At 49.6% G+C, this 15,636-nt stretch overlaps 1 protein-coding gene across 4 annotated transcripts in view; it reads left to right on the top strand.

Moving 5' to 3' along the window:
• TENM2 (teneurin transmembrane protein 2) overlaps positions 1-15,636 on the top strand; it is a 3,136,407-nt gene that overhangs the window by 2,665,317 nt on the left and 455,454 nt on the right. The gene's annotated exons all lie outside the window — the stretch shown is intronic.

Below are 15,636 nucleotides of genomic sequence, written 5' to 3'. Positions count from 1 at the left end.
TGTATTTGATGAGCCCAAGTCCAGTTCCCTTCCACCGCACAGGGACTGTGATTGTGCTATTAACTTGATTCCTGGCTGCAAGTTCCCTAAGGGCCGACTTTTCAATCTGTCTGTGCCAGAGCATGCCGCCATGCGGAGTTATGTTAAGGAGTCTTTGGAGAAGGGGCATATTCATCCCTCTTCGTCACCATTGGGAGCGGGTTTCTTTTTTGTTGCTAAGAAGGATGGCTCCTTGAGACCCTGTATAGATTATCGTCTTCTTAATAAGATAACAGTCAAATTCCAATACCCCTTGCCTTTGCTTTCTGATTTGTTTGCTCAGATTAAGGGGGCTAGTTGGTTTACTAAGACTGACCTTCGAGGGGCATATAATCTTGTTCGTATTAAACAGGGTGACGAATGGAAAACTGCATTTAATACGCCCGAAGGCCATTTTGAATACCTTGAGATGCCATTCGGGCTCTCTAATGCTCCATCTGTGTTCCAATCTTTCATGCATGATATTTTCCGCAATTATCTTGATAAATTCATGGTTGTATATTTGGATGATATTTTGATTTTTTCCGAGGATTGGGAGTCTCATGTGAAGCAGGTCAGGATGGTATTCCAGATCCTTCGTGATAATGCTTTATTTGTGAAGGGGTCTAAGTGCCTATTCGGAGTTCAGAAGGTCTCTTTTTTGGGTTTTATTTTTTCTCCCTCGTCTATGGAAATGGATCCTGTGAAGGTCCAAGCCATTCATGACTGGATTCAACCCACATCTGTGAAGAGCCTTCAGAAATTTTTGGGCTTTGCTAATTTCTATCGCCGTTTTATTGCCAACTTTTCCAGTGTGGTTAAGCCCCTTACTGATTTGACGAAAAAAGGCGCTGATGTGACGAATTGGTCCTCTGCGGCTGTTGAGGCCTTTCGGGAGCTTAAACGCCGATTTACTTCTGCCCCTGTGTTGCGTCAGCCGGATGTTTCTCTTCCTTTTCAGTTTGAGGTTGATGCTTCTGAGATTGGTGCAGGGGCCGTTTTGTCTCAGAGGAATTCTGATGGTTCTTTGATGAAACCGTGTGCTTTTTTTTCCAGAAAGTTTTCGCCTGCGGAGCGCAATTATGACGTCGGCAATCGTGAGTTGTTGGCTATGAAGTGGGCATTTGAGGAGTGGCGACATTGGCTTGAGGGAGCCAAACACCGCATCGTGGTCTTGACTGATCATAAGAATCTGATTTACCTCGAGTCGGCCAAGCGGCTGAACCCTAGACAGGCTCGATGGTCCCTGTTTTTCTCCCGTTTTGATTTTGTGGTCTCGTATCTTCCGGGTTCTAAGAATGTAAAGGCTGATGCCCTCTCTAAGAGTTTTTTGCCTGATTCTCCTGGAGTCCTTGAGCCGGTTGGCATTCTTAAGGAAGGGGTGATTCTGCCATCTCCCCTGATTTGCAGCGGGTGCTTCAGGAATTTCAGGCTGATAAACCTGATCGCTGTCCTGTGGAGAAGCTGTTTGTTCCTGATAGATGGACAAGTAGGGTAATTTCTGAGGTTCATTGTTCAGTGTTGGCTGGTCATCCTGGGATTTTTGGTACCAGAGATTTGGTTGCTAGGTCCTTTTGGTGGCCTTCCTTGTCGCGGGATGTGCTTGCTTTTGTGCAGTCCTGTGGGACTTGCGCCCGGGCCAAGCCTTGCTGTTCCCGTGCTAGTGGGTTGCTTTTGCCTTTGCCGGTCCCTGAGAGGCCCTGGACACATATTTCCATGGATTTTATTTCGGATCTTCCTGTTTCCCAGAAGATGTCTGTTATCTGGGTTGTGACCGATTCTCTAAAATGGTCCATCTGGTACCTTTGCCTAAGTTGCCTTCCTCCTCAGATCTGGTTCCATTGTTTTTTCAGCATGTGGTTCGTTTGCATGGCATTCCTGAGAATATTGTGTCTGACAGAGGTTCTCAGTTTGTCTCTAGGTTTTGGCGGGCCTTTTGTGCTAGGATGGGCATTGATTTGTCTTTTTCTTCGGCGTTTCATCCTCAGACTAATGGCCAAACTGAGCGAACTAATCAGACCTTGGAAACCTATTTGAGATGCTTTGTGTCTGCTGATCAGGATGATTGGGTGGCTTTCTTGCCGTTGGCCGAGTTTGCCCTTAATAATAGGGCTAGTTCGGCTACTTTGGTTTCACCTTTCTTTTGTAATTTTGGTTTTCATCCTCGTTTTTCTTCGGGGCAGGTTGAGCCTTCTGATTGTCCTGGTGTGGATTCTGTGGTGGACAGGCTGCAGCAGATTTGGACTCATGTGGTGGAAAATTTGACTTTGTCTCAGGAAAAGGCTCAACGTTTTGCTAACCGCCGTCGGAGTGTTGGTCCCCGGCTTCGTGTGGGGGATTTGGTTTGGTTGTCTTCTCGTCATGTTCCTATGAAGGTTTCTTCCCCTAAGTTTAAGCCTCGGTTTATTGGTCCTTATAAGATTTCTGAAATTATCAATCCGGTGTCTTTTCGTTTAGCTCTTCCAGCCTCTTTTGCCATTCATAATGTTTTCCATAGATCTTTGTTGCGGAGATATGTGGTGCCCGTTGTTCCCTCGGTTGATCCTCCTGCCCGGTGTTGGTTGAGGGAGAGTTGGAATATGAGGTTGAGAAAATTTTGGATTCTCGTTTTTCGAGGCGGAGGCTTCAGTATCTTGTCAAGTGGAAGGGTTATGGCCAGGAGGATAATTCTTGGGTTGTTGCCTCCGATGTCCATGCCGCCGATTTGGTTCGTGCTTTTCATTTGGCTCGTCCTGATCGGCCTGGGGGCTCTGGTGAGGGTTCGGTGACCCCTCCTCAAGGGGGGGTACTGTTGTGAATTCCGCTCTTGGGCTCCCTCCGGTGGTTGTAAGTGGCACTTTTGTGAGTTCTGCTCTTGGGCTCCCTCCGGTGGTTTTAAGTGGAATGGCTGCTCCTTGGATTTAGTAGTCTGCAGCTGCTTCCACTAATTGTCTTTCTGCTCGGCTTTTATTTCTGGCTCTTCCCTTCAGCCAGTGCCACTTGTGAATGTTTCCTGGCTGGATTCACATCTCTGCTTGGATTTCCCTGATTTCCTGACCAGTTCAGCAAAGATAAGTCCTGGCTTTGCTCATTTCAGTCCACATGTTGTGGACTTATTGTTCTGTGCATTCTATATTTTGTCCAGCTTGTCAGTATGGATTATTTCTGTTAGCTGGAAGCTCTGGGAAGCAGATTTACCCTCCACACCTTTAGTCAGGTGTGGAGATTTTTGTAGTTTTAATACTGACCGCACAGTATCATTTCCTGTCCTATCTATCTAGCTAGTATGGCCTCCTATGCTAAAATCTGATCTCATTTCTGCGTATGTTATTTTCCCCTCCTCTCACCGTCAATATTTGTGGGGGGCTATCTTTCCTTTGGGGATTTTCTCTGAGGCAAGATAGGTTTCCTGTTTCCATCTTTAGGGGAAGTTAGATCTTAGGCTGTGCCGAGGGGTCTAGGGAGTGTCAGGTACCCCCCACGGCTATTTCTAGTTGCGCTGCTAGGTTCAGGGTTTGTGGTCAGTACAGATACCACCTCCTTCAGAGCTTGTCCCATGTTGTTCCTAAACCACCAGATCATAACAGCTAGCGTGGCTGCAGCCACCTTGTCCACTGCCACCCCTGTACCGACTCTATCTCGCCTCCCGCAGCCAGAAAAATGTTCTGGTGATAGTAAGTCTTGTAAGGGTCTCGTGAGTCAGTGCTCGATACATCTCAAGATTCTGGCCTCTCGTTTCCCTACAGAGTGGGCTAAGGTGGGGTTTATTGTGTCTCTCCTGTCAGACAGGGCATTGGAGTGGGCTACGCCGCTGTGGGAGTGTGGCAATCATGTGGTGCCGAGTGCCTCGTTGTTCCTGAGCACTCTGAAGCAGGTCTTTTTAGGACCTCGTGTGTTAGGGATCGAGTTCCCGCCTCTGCACAGTGGAAATCTCGGGCCATCTCCGCTGTGGTCTCCAATTCTTCTCCTGCCGCAGTGGAGCCTGCTTGGCAGAGACGTCGGTCCCAGCATCGTGCTAGGTCTGCCTCTGTACAAAGAGTTACTGCTGCTTTTCCTGCTTCTGCCATTGAAGTCAGTGCTGGGCAGCGGCGAGCTGACGCTTCTAGGACTAAGTCCTGCTTTTCTCGCTCTGAGCATGCCCAGAGTAAGATCTCTCAGTGGAGATCGAGGGTCACATGTTCAGATACTGCAGCTAAATCCATTGGTCCTTCTAGGAAGGTCCTGTAGGTGCTCAGGCTCTGTAGCAGCTTCTCATTGGTCCCTCTAGGAAGGTCCTGTATGTGCTGCAACTATTTAAGGCTCGCATGGCCGCCGGGCCATGCGCTAGTATCTTTCTAATTTATGTGCTTTGCGCCTGTGTGGTCATTTAAGACTGTGTTCAGGGACCCAGCTGAAATAAGCCCCTAGAATGCTGGCACCTCCGGCGAGGAGTTTTGTGTGCGTGCATGACCACTGACTGCTCTAATTTGGGTAGTTAGCCTGTGCCTCTGTGAAAGTCTAACAGGGCGCAGTGCTTTGCTTTCACAGCTACTCTGTGAAGTAACAGAGCTAGTTCATACCGCCATATAGTGCCCCCGTTTGCTTGCAGCAGGTTCTCCTGCACGGTGGACCCCTGGCTGCGAACGCATCAACTACAGTAAAACATTTATATTTATTCGGTGCGTTCCGCTAGCCCTAACAGTATACTAGCGCCAGGGTCTGGCTAGCAAATGGTGGACGATCAGCGTCTACAGCGGTACATCCAGCAGCTGGAGGGTAGGTTGGCGGCTCTAGAGCGTACAACCTCAGCTGTGGACGTCACTGCTGTCACTGTTCAGGCTGCAAGCATAGCTGCAGTCAGTTTGTCCGCTGCCACCCCTGCTCCAACTGTATCCCGTCTCCCGCTTCCAGACAAGTTTGCTGGTGACAGTAAGCTATGTCGGGGATTCATGAGCCAGTGCTCCATACACCTCGAGCTCCTGGCTGCACGTTTTCCTACAGAACGGTTGAGAGAGGGATTCATTATATCTCTTTTGTCGGGCAGGGTGTTGGAGTGGGCAACGCCGCTTTGAGAGTGTGATGATCGTGTGGTACAGAGTGCTCCTCTCTTCCTGGATGCTCTGAGACAGGTCTTTTTGGGACCTCGTTTCACCCACGATACCGCGCTCCAATTGTTGGCAATTACTCAGGGTTCGTCCATGGTCAGCCAGTTTGCCATCCAATTCTGGACTCTAGCCTCTGAGCTAGAATGGCCAGATAAAGTCCTTATTCCGGTGTTCTGGAAAGGACTGACAGATCATGTAAAGGATGCCTTAGCCACCAGGGAGATTCCCGCCACACTGGAGGAGCTCATTTCCATATCTACCCGCATCGACCTCCGTTTTAACGAGCGGAGGTTGGAGCGGACCCAGTGTAGGCAGAGGTTTCGGCTGGCTCCCACCTTTGCCAAACCTCTAGAATCTCCTGTTTTGGCGTCCGACTCCCATGAGGCCATGGAAGTTTCTCGAGCGGGACCTAGGTCTCAGACCGCTCGAGTACCTGTGGTGTGTAAAAATTGCCAACAACCAGGACATTACGCTAATCGATGTCAACGGCGGTCGGGAAACGATCGCGTCTAGTGACTATAGGAGGGGTTCACTAGACACAGCGGCATTTTCCTCCAAGTTGTCCTTTAAAGGGACAATCCTGTTTGGCTCTTCCACTCATACAGTTGAGCTTTGTGTGGATTCAGGAGCAGAGGGAAATTTCATGTCCTTTGCTTTTGCTCTGCGCCACGCAATACCTCTGGTAATGCTTGCCAAACCTGTTACAGTTAGAGTGGTGAATGGGTCGACACTTCCGTTACAAATCACACATCAGGCTGTCCCTTTCACGTTAACCATGTCCACCAGGAGATTATTTCCCTTCTAGTCCTTCCTGAGGGAATGGATGAGATTCTGTTAGGAATACCCTGGCTCCATTTCCACTCCCCACATATTGAGTGGTCCACTGGGAGGATATTGGGTTGGAGTGATTCTTGTAAGGGCAGATGTGTGAAAAAGTGCGTTCAGGTTTCCACCACTGAGATACCCGCAGATCTCTCTTCTCTTCCCAAATGCTATTGGTCCTATGCAGACGTCTTCTCCAAAAAGGCTGCGGAGTCCCTTCCACCTCACCGTCCCTATGACTGTCCTATAGATCTCTTGCCTGGTGCAGAACCTCCTCGGGGACGTGTCTATCCCCTCTCTCTCCCGGAAATGGAGGCTATGTCCCGATACATCCAGGAGAATTTGGCAAGAGGGTTCATTAGGAAGTCAGTGGCACCAGCAGGGGCGGGGTTCTTCTTCATGCAGAAGAACAGAGATATTCTCATCTTCTCTCCAGATATTGACTCCCACCGGAGAGATGTTGGCAGAGTCTTCGACCTCTTACGGGCAAATTTACTTTATGCAAAGTTGGAGAAGTGTATGGTTGAGCAGGAGTCTCTACCTTTCCTGGGCTATATCATCTCAGTCCAGGGATTGGCTATGGATCCTGCCAAACTACAGGCTGTGATGGACTGGCAAGAACCCCATTCTCTTAAAGCGGTGCAGCGCTTTATGGGGTTCATTAATTATTACCGCCAGTTCATTCCCCACTTCTCAACTTTGATAGCTCCCTTTGTAGCCCTCACCAAGAAGGGAGCAAATCCCAAATTGTGGTCTGAAGAGGTCTCCAGGGCCTTTTCTTCTATTAAGTCTCATTTTGCAAGTGCTCCCATCCTACATCGTCCCGATGTTGATAAGCCGTTCATAATGGAGGTGGATGCCTCTTCCGTTGGTGCAGGAGCAGTCCTCTTCCAAAAGGATGCTCAAGGTCGGAAGCATCCGTGCTTCTTCTTCTCCAAGAACTTCACACCAGTGGAGAGGAATTATTCCATCGGGGACAGGGAGTTGCTAGCGATGAAGCTGGCTTACTCAGAGTGGAGACATCTCTTGGAGGAGCTCGTTTTCCCTTTCAAGTCCTCACGGACCACAAAAATTTGTTATATCTGCAAACAGCCCAGCGGCTAAATTCTCGCCAGGCCAGATGGTCTTTGTTCTACTCCCGGTTCCACTTCACCCTTCATTATCTTGCTGGGGAGAAGAACATTCGTGCTGACGCTCTCTCTCGCTCTGTGGTGTCACCTGAGGAGGAGGAAGGGGAGCCTCGGCTTATGGTCCCTTCAGAGAGCCTGAGAACCGTAGCTCCAGTTTTGCTAGAGTCTGTACCTCCGGGCAAGACTTTTGTGCCCATTAATTTGCGACCGGAGGTTCTCTCTTGGGCTCATTCATCCAGGGTGGTTGGACACTTTGGGACAAAGAGGACATCTGAGCTGCTGGCGAGGACGTACTGGTGGCCACACATGGTCCGAGATGTCAGAGATTATATTCAGGCATGTGTCTCCTGCGCCAAAAATAAATCTCCTAGTCAGCGGCCAGCTGGGTTACTCTATCCCTTGCCGGTGGCAGACAGGCCCTGGGAGATGGTCGGGATGGACTTTGTTGTGGGTTTACCCAAGTCTCGTGGCTGTACCATCATTTGGGTCATCACCGATCATTTCTCGAAAATGGTGCATTTGGTGCCGCTACCACGGTTACCTTCTGCACGGGCCTTGGCAGTGTTGTTCATAAAACACATCTTCCGCCTACACGGTATGCCGGACAAAATTGTCAGTGACCGGGGTCCCCAGTTTGCGTCTCAGTTCTGGAGAGAGTTTTGTCGTCTTCTCAGCATTGAATTTAATCTCTCTTCCGCATATCATCCCGAGACGAATGAGTTGGTAGAGAGGGCCAACCAGACCTTGGTCACATATCTGCGACATTTTGTCTCAGCCAGGCAGGATGACTGGGCATCATTGCTATCGTGGGCGGAGTTTGCACTGAACAACGTCGTAGCCGACTCCACTGGGCAAACCCCATTCCTCCTCAACTATGGTCAGCATCCGCAGGTACCTGTGCTTATGCCCGTGTCTTCCGCCGACTTCAGGGTGGCAGACTGGGCTGTGGAAGCACGGGATATTTGGGACCACACTCAGGATGCCATTCGGGCCTCCAAGGAGAGAATGAGGTCCTCCGCCGATGCACATCGGTGCCCCGCTCCGACCTTTGCTCCTGGTGACTTGGTGTGGCTCTCCGCATGTAACATCAGGCTGCGAGTTGAGTCCACTAAGTTTGCACCTCGCTACTTGGGTCCCTTTCAGGTCCTTGAACAGGTTAACCCTGTGGTCTATCGTTTAGCCCTTCCGCCACGCCTGGGTTTCCCGACACCTTTCATGTGTCCCTCTTGAAACCCGTACACATGACCCGGTTTTCCGAGTCATCTGCTGTGACATCGGGTTCGTCTATGGACGATTACGAGGTGAACGCTATTTTGGGGTGCAAGGTGGTACGTGGCAAAAAATTTTATTTGGTGGACTGGAAGGGTTACGGCCCTGAGGATAGGTCCTGGGAGCCTGCTGAGTACGTTCAGGCTCCGCAGCTCATTGTTGCTTTCGAGCGTAGCGAGGACCAAGGGGGGGGGGCTAGAGGGGGGGGTAATGTTAGGGGTCGAGTTCCCGCCTCTGAACAGGGGGAATCTCGGGCCATCTCTGCTGCGGTCTCTCATTCTTTTCCTGCCGCAGTGGAGCCTGCTCGGCAGAGACGCCGGTCCCAGCGTCTTGCTAGGTCTGACTCTGTGCAAAGAGTAACTGCTGCTTTTCCTGCTTCTGCCATTGAAGTCAGTGCTGGGCAGCGGCGAGCAGACCCTTCTAGGACTTAGTCCTGCTTTTCTCGTTCTGAGCATGCCCATAGTAAGATCTCTCAGTGGAGATCGAGGGTCACATGTTCAAATACTGCAGCTAAATCCATTGGTTCTAGGAAGGTCCTGTAGGTGCTCAGGCTCTGTAGCAGCTTCTCATTGGTCCCTCTAGGAAGGTCCTGTACGTGCTGCAACTATTTAAGGCTCGCATGGCCGCACGGCTATGCGCTAGTATCTTTCTAAGTTATGTGCTTTGCACCTGTGTGGTCATGTAAGACTGTGTTCAGGGACCCGGCTGAAATAAGCCCCTAGAATGCTGGCACCTCTTGCGAGGAGATTGTGTTTGTATGTATTGAGGGACCAGGCTGAAATAAGCCCCTAGAATGCTGGCACCTCCGGCGAGGAGTTTTGTGTGCGTGCATGACCACTGACTGCTCTCATTTGGGTTGTTAGCCTGTGCCTCTGTGAAAGTCTAACAGGGCGCAGTGCTTTGCTTTCACGGCTACTCTGTGAAGTAACAGAGCTAGTTCATACCTCCATATAGTGCCGCCATTTGCTAGAAGCAGGTTCTCCTGCACGGTGGACCCCGGGCTGCGAACGCATCAACTACAGTAAAACATCTATATTTATTTGGTGTGTTCCGCTAGCCCGAACATCGTGTCACCCATGATACGGTACTCCAACTAGTGGCATTGACTCAGGGCTCGTCCTTGGTCAGCCATTTTGCCGTACACTTCCGCACCCAAGCATGTGAGCTGGAGTGGTCGGATAAAGCCCTTATTCTGACATTTTGGAGGGGGCTGGCTGACCACGTGAAGGACACCCTGGCCACTAGGGAGATTCCCACCACACTGGAGGAGTTAATAGCAGTGTCCACTCGTATTGACTTCCGTTTTCACGAGCGGAGGTTAGAGCGAGCCCAGTGTAGGCAGAGGTTTCGGCTGGCTCCCACCTTCGCCAAACCTTTGGAATCTATAGTCCAGGCCCCTGAGTCACATGAGGCCATGGAAGTGTCACGAGCGGGATCTAAGTCACGGACCTCTCGTGCACTCCAGGTTTGTCATGTTTGCCAGCAGTCAGGACATCTTGCCACCAGATGTCCCCAGCGGTCGAGGAAACGTCAGCGTCTAGTGGTAGTAGATGGAGGTACACTAGACACGGCGACATTTGCCTCCAAATTGTCCTTTAAAGGGACAATTACAATAGGCTCATTCACTCACTTGGTAGAGCTCTGCGTGGATTCTGGGGCGGAGAGCAATTTTATGTCTTCTGCCTTCGCCCAATGTCACGCAATACCCCTGGTAATGCTAGCTCAACCAGTAACTGTACGAGTGGTGAATGGGTCAACACTGCCCTCACAGATAACACACCAGACCATCCCTTTCACTCTGTCCTTGTCGCCATCCCATCAGGAGATTATATCTCTTCTCGTCATTCCTGAGGGAATTGATAAGATCCTGTTAGGGATGCCTTGGCTACGGTATCACTCTCCTCATATCGAGTGGTCCACAGGCAGAATTTTAGGATGGGGTGAATCTTGTGGGGGTAGCTGTCAGAGGGAGAGCATTCAGGTTGCTACTACTGAGGTACCTGCAGATTTATCCACTCTTCCCAAGTAATATTGGCCCTATGCGGACGTGTTCTCTAAAAGGGCTTTGGAGACCCTTACGCCTCACCGCCCCTATGACTGTCCTATTGACCTTTTGCCTGGTGCTGAGCCTTCCCGGGGTCGAGTCTATCCTTTGTCTCTCCCGGAGAAGGAGGCAATGCAACAGTACATCCTGGAAAATCTTTCAAGAGGATTCATTAGGAAGTCAGTGTCACCTGCAGGGCTGGGTTCTTCTTCGTACAGAAGAAGATTGGAGAACTGCGTCCATGCATAGACTACAGGGGTCTTAACGCCATCACCGTTAAAAATAAGTACCCACTACCCCTGATATCTGAGCTTTTTGATAGGCTACGGGGAGCAAGGGTATTTACTAAATTAGATCTGCAGGGTGCTTACAACCTGATTCGCATCCATGAGGGGGACGAATGGAAGACGGCTTTTAACACCAGGGATGGGCACTATGAATATCTGGTGATGCCCTCCGGGCTCTGTAATGCCCCAGCCATTTTCCAAGACTTTGTAAATGACATCTTCCGGGATATGCTTTCCACCTCAGTCGTAGTTTATCTGGATTATATTCTCATCTACTCTCCAGATATAGACTCCCACCAGAGAGATGTTTGCAAGGTCTTCGACCTCCTACGGGCTAACTCCCTCTATGCCAAGTTGGAGAAGTGTGTATTTGAGCAGGAGTCCTTGCCTTTTCTTGGCTATATCATCTCTGCCCAGGGATTAGCTATGGATCCTGCCAAGCTACAGGCTGTGATGGACTGGCAGGAACTCCATTCTCTCAAAGCGGTGCAGCGCTTTATGGGGTTCATTAATTACTATCGCCAGTTCATTCGCCACTTCTCAACTTTGGTAGCTCCCTTGGTTGCCCTCACCAAGAAGGGGGCAAATCCCAAGTTGTGGTCGGAGGAGGTCTCCAGGGCCTTTCTCTTGATTAAGTCACACTTCGCTAGCGCTCCCATCCTGCATCGCCCCGATGTATATAGGCCATTTATTATGGAGGTGGATGCCTCATCCGTTGGTGCTGGAGCAGTCCTCTTCCAAAAGGATGCTCAAGGTCGGAAGCATCCTTGCTTCTTCTTCTCCAAAACCTTTTCACCACGGAGAGGAATTATTCCATCGGGGACAGGGAGTTGCTAGCTATGAAGTTGGCTTTCTCAGAGTGGAGACATCTTCTGGAGGGAGCTCGCTTTCCCTTCGAGGTGTTCACAGACCACAAGAACTTGGTGTATTTACAGACAGCCCAGGGGCTAAATTCTCTTCAGGCTAGAGGGTCCCTGTTCTTCTCCTGGTTCCATTTCACCCTCCATTTTCTTTCCAGGGAGAAGAACGTTCGTGCCTCTTCCACGGCTACCTTCTGCACGGGCTCTGGCTGTGATGTTCATCAAACATATCTTTCACCTACACAGTATGCCGGACAAAATTGTTAGTGACCGGGGTCCCCAGTTTGCATCTCGATTCTGGAGAGAGCTCTGTCGTCTACTCAGTATTGAGTTGAATCTCTCTTCTGCATATCATCCCGAGACGAATGGGTTGGTAGAGAGGGCCAACCAGACCCTGGTCACATATTTATGACATTTTGTTTCTGCCAGGCAAGATGTCTGGGCATCCTTGCTATTGTGGGCAGAGTTTGCGCTTAACAAAGCCATAGCCGACTCCACCGGTCAGACTCCATTCCTCCTAAATTATGGCCAGCATCCACGTGTCCCTGTGCCCATGCCCGTGTCTTCCGCCGACTCCAGGGTGGCAGACTGGGCTGTGGAGGCACGGGACATTTGGGACTGCACACAGGATGCCATTCGGGCCTCCTAGGAGAGAATGAGGTCCTCCACCAATACTCATCGGCGCCCCGCTTCGACCTTTGCTCCTGGCGACTTAGTGTGGCTCTCTGCCCGTAACATCAGGTTGCATTTTGAGTCCACTAAGTTTGCACCTCGCTACGTGGGTCCCTTCAAGGTCCTCGAACAGGTTAACCCTGTGGTCTACCGTCTGGCCCTTCCTCCACGCCTGGGTATCACCGACACCTTTCATGTGTCCCTCTTGAAGTCCGTATACATGTCCCGGTTTTCCGAGTCATCTGCTGGGACATCGGGTTCGTCTATGAACGATTACGAGGTGAGCGCTATTTTGGTGTGCAAGGTGGTACGTGTAAAAAAATTCTATTTGGTGGATTGGAAGGAATCTGGCCCAGAGGACAGGCCCTGGGAGCTTACTGAACACATTCGAGCTCCACAGCTCATTGCTGCCTTCGAGCGTAGCGAGGTCCAGGGGGGGGGGCCCTAGGAGGGGGGGTAATGTTAGGTGTCGAGTTCTCACCTCTGCACAGGGGGAATCTCGAACCATCTCCGCTGCGGTCTCTCATTCTTCTCCAGCCACAGTGGAGTTTGCTCAGCGGAGACGTCGGTCCCAGCATCTTGCTCAGTCTCACTCTGTGCATAGGGTTACTGCTGCTTTTCCAGCTTCTGCCATTGAAGCCAGTGCTGGGCAGCGGCGAGCAGATGCTTTTGGGACTAAGTCCTTCTTTTCCCCTTCTGAGCATGCCCAGGGCAAGATCTCCCGTTGGAGATCGAGGGTCACATGCTCAGATATTGCAGCAGATCCCATTGGTCCTCCAGGAAGGTCCTGAAGGTTCTCAACTTCTGTGACAGCCTCCCATTGGTCCTTCTGGGAAGGTCCTGTACATGCTGCAGCTATAAAAGGTTTGCATGACCGCACGGCTATGCGCTAGTGTAAACTTGTAAACGTGTGTGTGTTGATGTGTGAAAGTCGTTCATTAATTATCCCCTCCCTCGTGTATGACTGCTCGGGTAAGGTGGATGATTGCTATCTAGTGCCTGACTTAGCCATCAGCACGTAACACACAAAACAGTGTCTATTGCTGTGACCGCCTGTGCGGTGCCGTGCGCTTTCACAGCGCTTTCCTGACCCAAGCCTGGGTGGTTAGTGGCGTCCGCCAGTGCGGCACCACACGCACACTCGTGCATCTTTATTAATATTATTTCTGTCAGTTGCGGTGTCGAGCGCAAGGTCTATATGAACTCAAATCCTGTGTCTTGGGATTGAGTTCTGAGACTCCTTGCTTGCGCTCTTGGTGCGGTACCGTGGCCCTGTGACGCAACAGGGTTCGCTTCCTTCACACAGGGTGAAGTTAACCAGTGTGTGTATTCACATTGTACCGCCATATAGTCCGTCATTACTTGGCAGCAGGTTCCATCTCTGCACGGTGGACCCCGAGCTTCGAACGCACCTTACTCTATCTTTCTTATTATTTGGTGCGTTCTGCTAGCCCTAACAAAATGATAATAGAAAATAAACCAAATGAAATAAAGTTGGAGTCCAAACTGTAGAAAAAAATGTTGAAAAAACAACTCCTTGAAGCGGAATCCACAAAAGCAATTAGTGATATCAATGCTACCATAACTACAGCACACACATCTCCATGACTACCGTTTGTCCATAAACACCACCCATCCATGGGCAGGGTTCACAACCTGATCCCGAGACACTGGCCCCTTCTTAACAAAGCCTATCCGAACATCCAGATTTTAGAAATCCACCACTAATGTGCACTAGCCGTCAAAATAACATCAGAGACAAGGTGGTCAGGGCCGACGTAGGATCGTGTAAATCAACATTAACAAGGACCCTCACTGGAGAAAAAAGGACGGGTATATTCCCGTGTTTGAACTGCATCAGCTGTTCAAACATAATTAAGGGCAATGAGGTGGTACATCCGTGAAGTGGTAAATCTTATCCCATTAGGGACTAATAAACCTGTGAATCAAATTTTGTCATTTACATCATCAAATGTCCGTGTCGCTTACTATATGTGGGCAAAACAACCCCGGCTATTAGTGTTAGGTGTTGAGTTCCCGCCGCTGCACAGGGGGAATCTCAAACCATGTCCGCTGCAGTCTCCCATTCTCCTCCAGCCAAAGTGAAACCTGCTCCGCAGAGATGTCGATCCCAGCATCTGCATAAGCTGATACTGTACGCTTGGTTACTGCTGCCTTTACAGGCTCAGCCCTTGTAGCCAGCACTGATCAGTGGCGAGCAGACCTTCCAGGGACTATGTCCTGCTTTTCCCCTACTGAGCATGCCACAGGTCGACCTCTCATTGGAGGTCGGGGGTCACATGTTCAGGTCCTGTAGTGGCTCCTATTGGATCACTAGGGAGGTCCTGGAGAGCTACAGCTATAAAAGGTTTGCATGGCCACATGGCCATGCGCTAGTATAAATCAGTTATTGTGTGTGTGTGTGGATGTATGCCTGTTCTGGTGAAAGCTCCGAATCATACCCATCCCTAGTGTTGATGAATGCTCATGAAGGTTGGAGCTGTCTAGCGCCAGTTAGTGCCATCCAGCACCAGGCACAAAATCTATAACGTCTATTAGCAACGTTAACCAGTGCAGCCCTGCGCCCCCAGTGCGCTAAATTTATTTTAAGTTTAGTTTACTCCTGACACTAGCGGTGTCGAGAGCAAGAGGTCTCGAGGGACTCTCACCCTGAGTCTTGGGGCAGAGTTCTGTGACTCCTTGCTTGCATTCTCTGTGCTGTATAGCTGCAATGTGACGTAACAGGGTTTGCTTCCTTCATACCAGGTGAAGCTAACCTGTATGTGTCTTCTCTTAATACCACCATATAGTCCGCCATTACCGAGCAGCAGGTGTCTTCTCTGCATGGTGGACCCCGGACTGCAAACGCATCTTATATCGCCTCTTATTTATATTTGGTGCGTTCCGCCAGTCCTAACAATTAGAGATCGCATTTCCAGCCATAAATCGACTATTTGGTGTGAAATGGTATGGCTACCCTTACCGGCAGACTTTAAGGAAGTAAAGCATAATGTACTGTAGCTAAACTCAGATTTCAGGTCATAGAAAAGGTCCCTAGACCTCATAGGGATGGTAACCACATCCAAATCTTGAAACAGCGTGAGACATACTGTATTTATACCTTGGATACACTTCACCCAAAAGATCTCAATCAGGAGATTGATTGGCTAACGTAACAAAATTTTGGTCTTTTTTCCTAGATCAATTGACTTTTTGCACACGTAGTCTTGGTCCTTATCATATTAGGATGGTAAGATTCATAAATTCCTCCACCCCCTTCCCGCTATTTTGTTTTATTTTTTCAACATTTTTTTCTACTTTATTTAATTTGGTTTGTTTTCTATTATCATTTATTATTTATTTTGATTATGTTTATTTATCTGATTTATGTTACAAAAGATTCATCTCGATTAATTTTGATTTATTTTGGATTTATTTTGTATTGGTTTATTTTGCATTATTTTACTCATC

This window comes from Ranitomeya imitator, chromosome 4, assembly GCF_032444005.1.
Source record: "Ranitomeya imitator isolate aRanImi1 chromosome 4, aRanImi1.pri, whole genome shotgun sequence".
NCBI lineage: Eukaryota > Metazoa > Chordata > Amphibia > Anura > Dendrobatidae > Ranitomeya > Ranitomeya imitator.
Note: the sequence above shows the minus strand (reverse complement) of the source record. Positions and strands in the feature narration are given on the sequence as shown.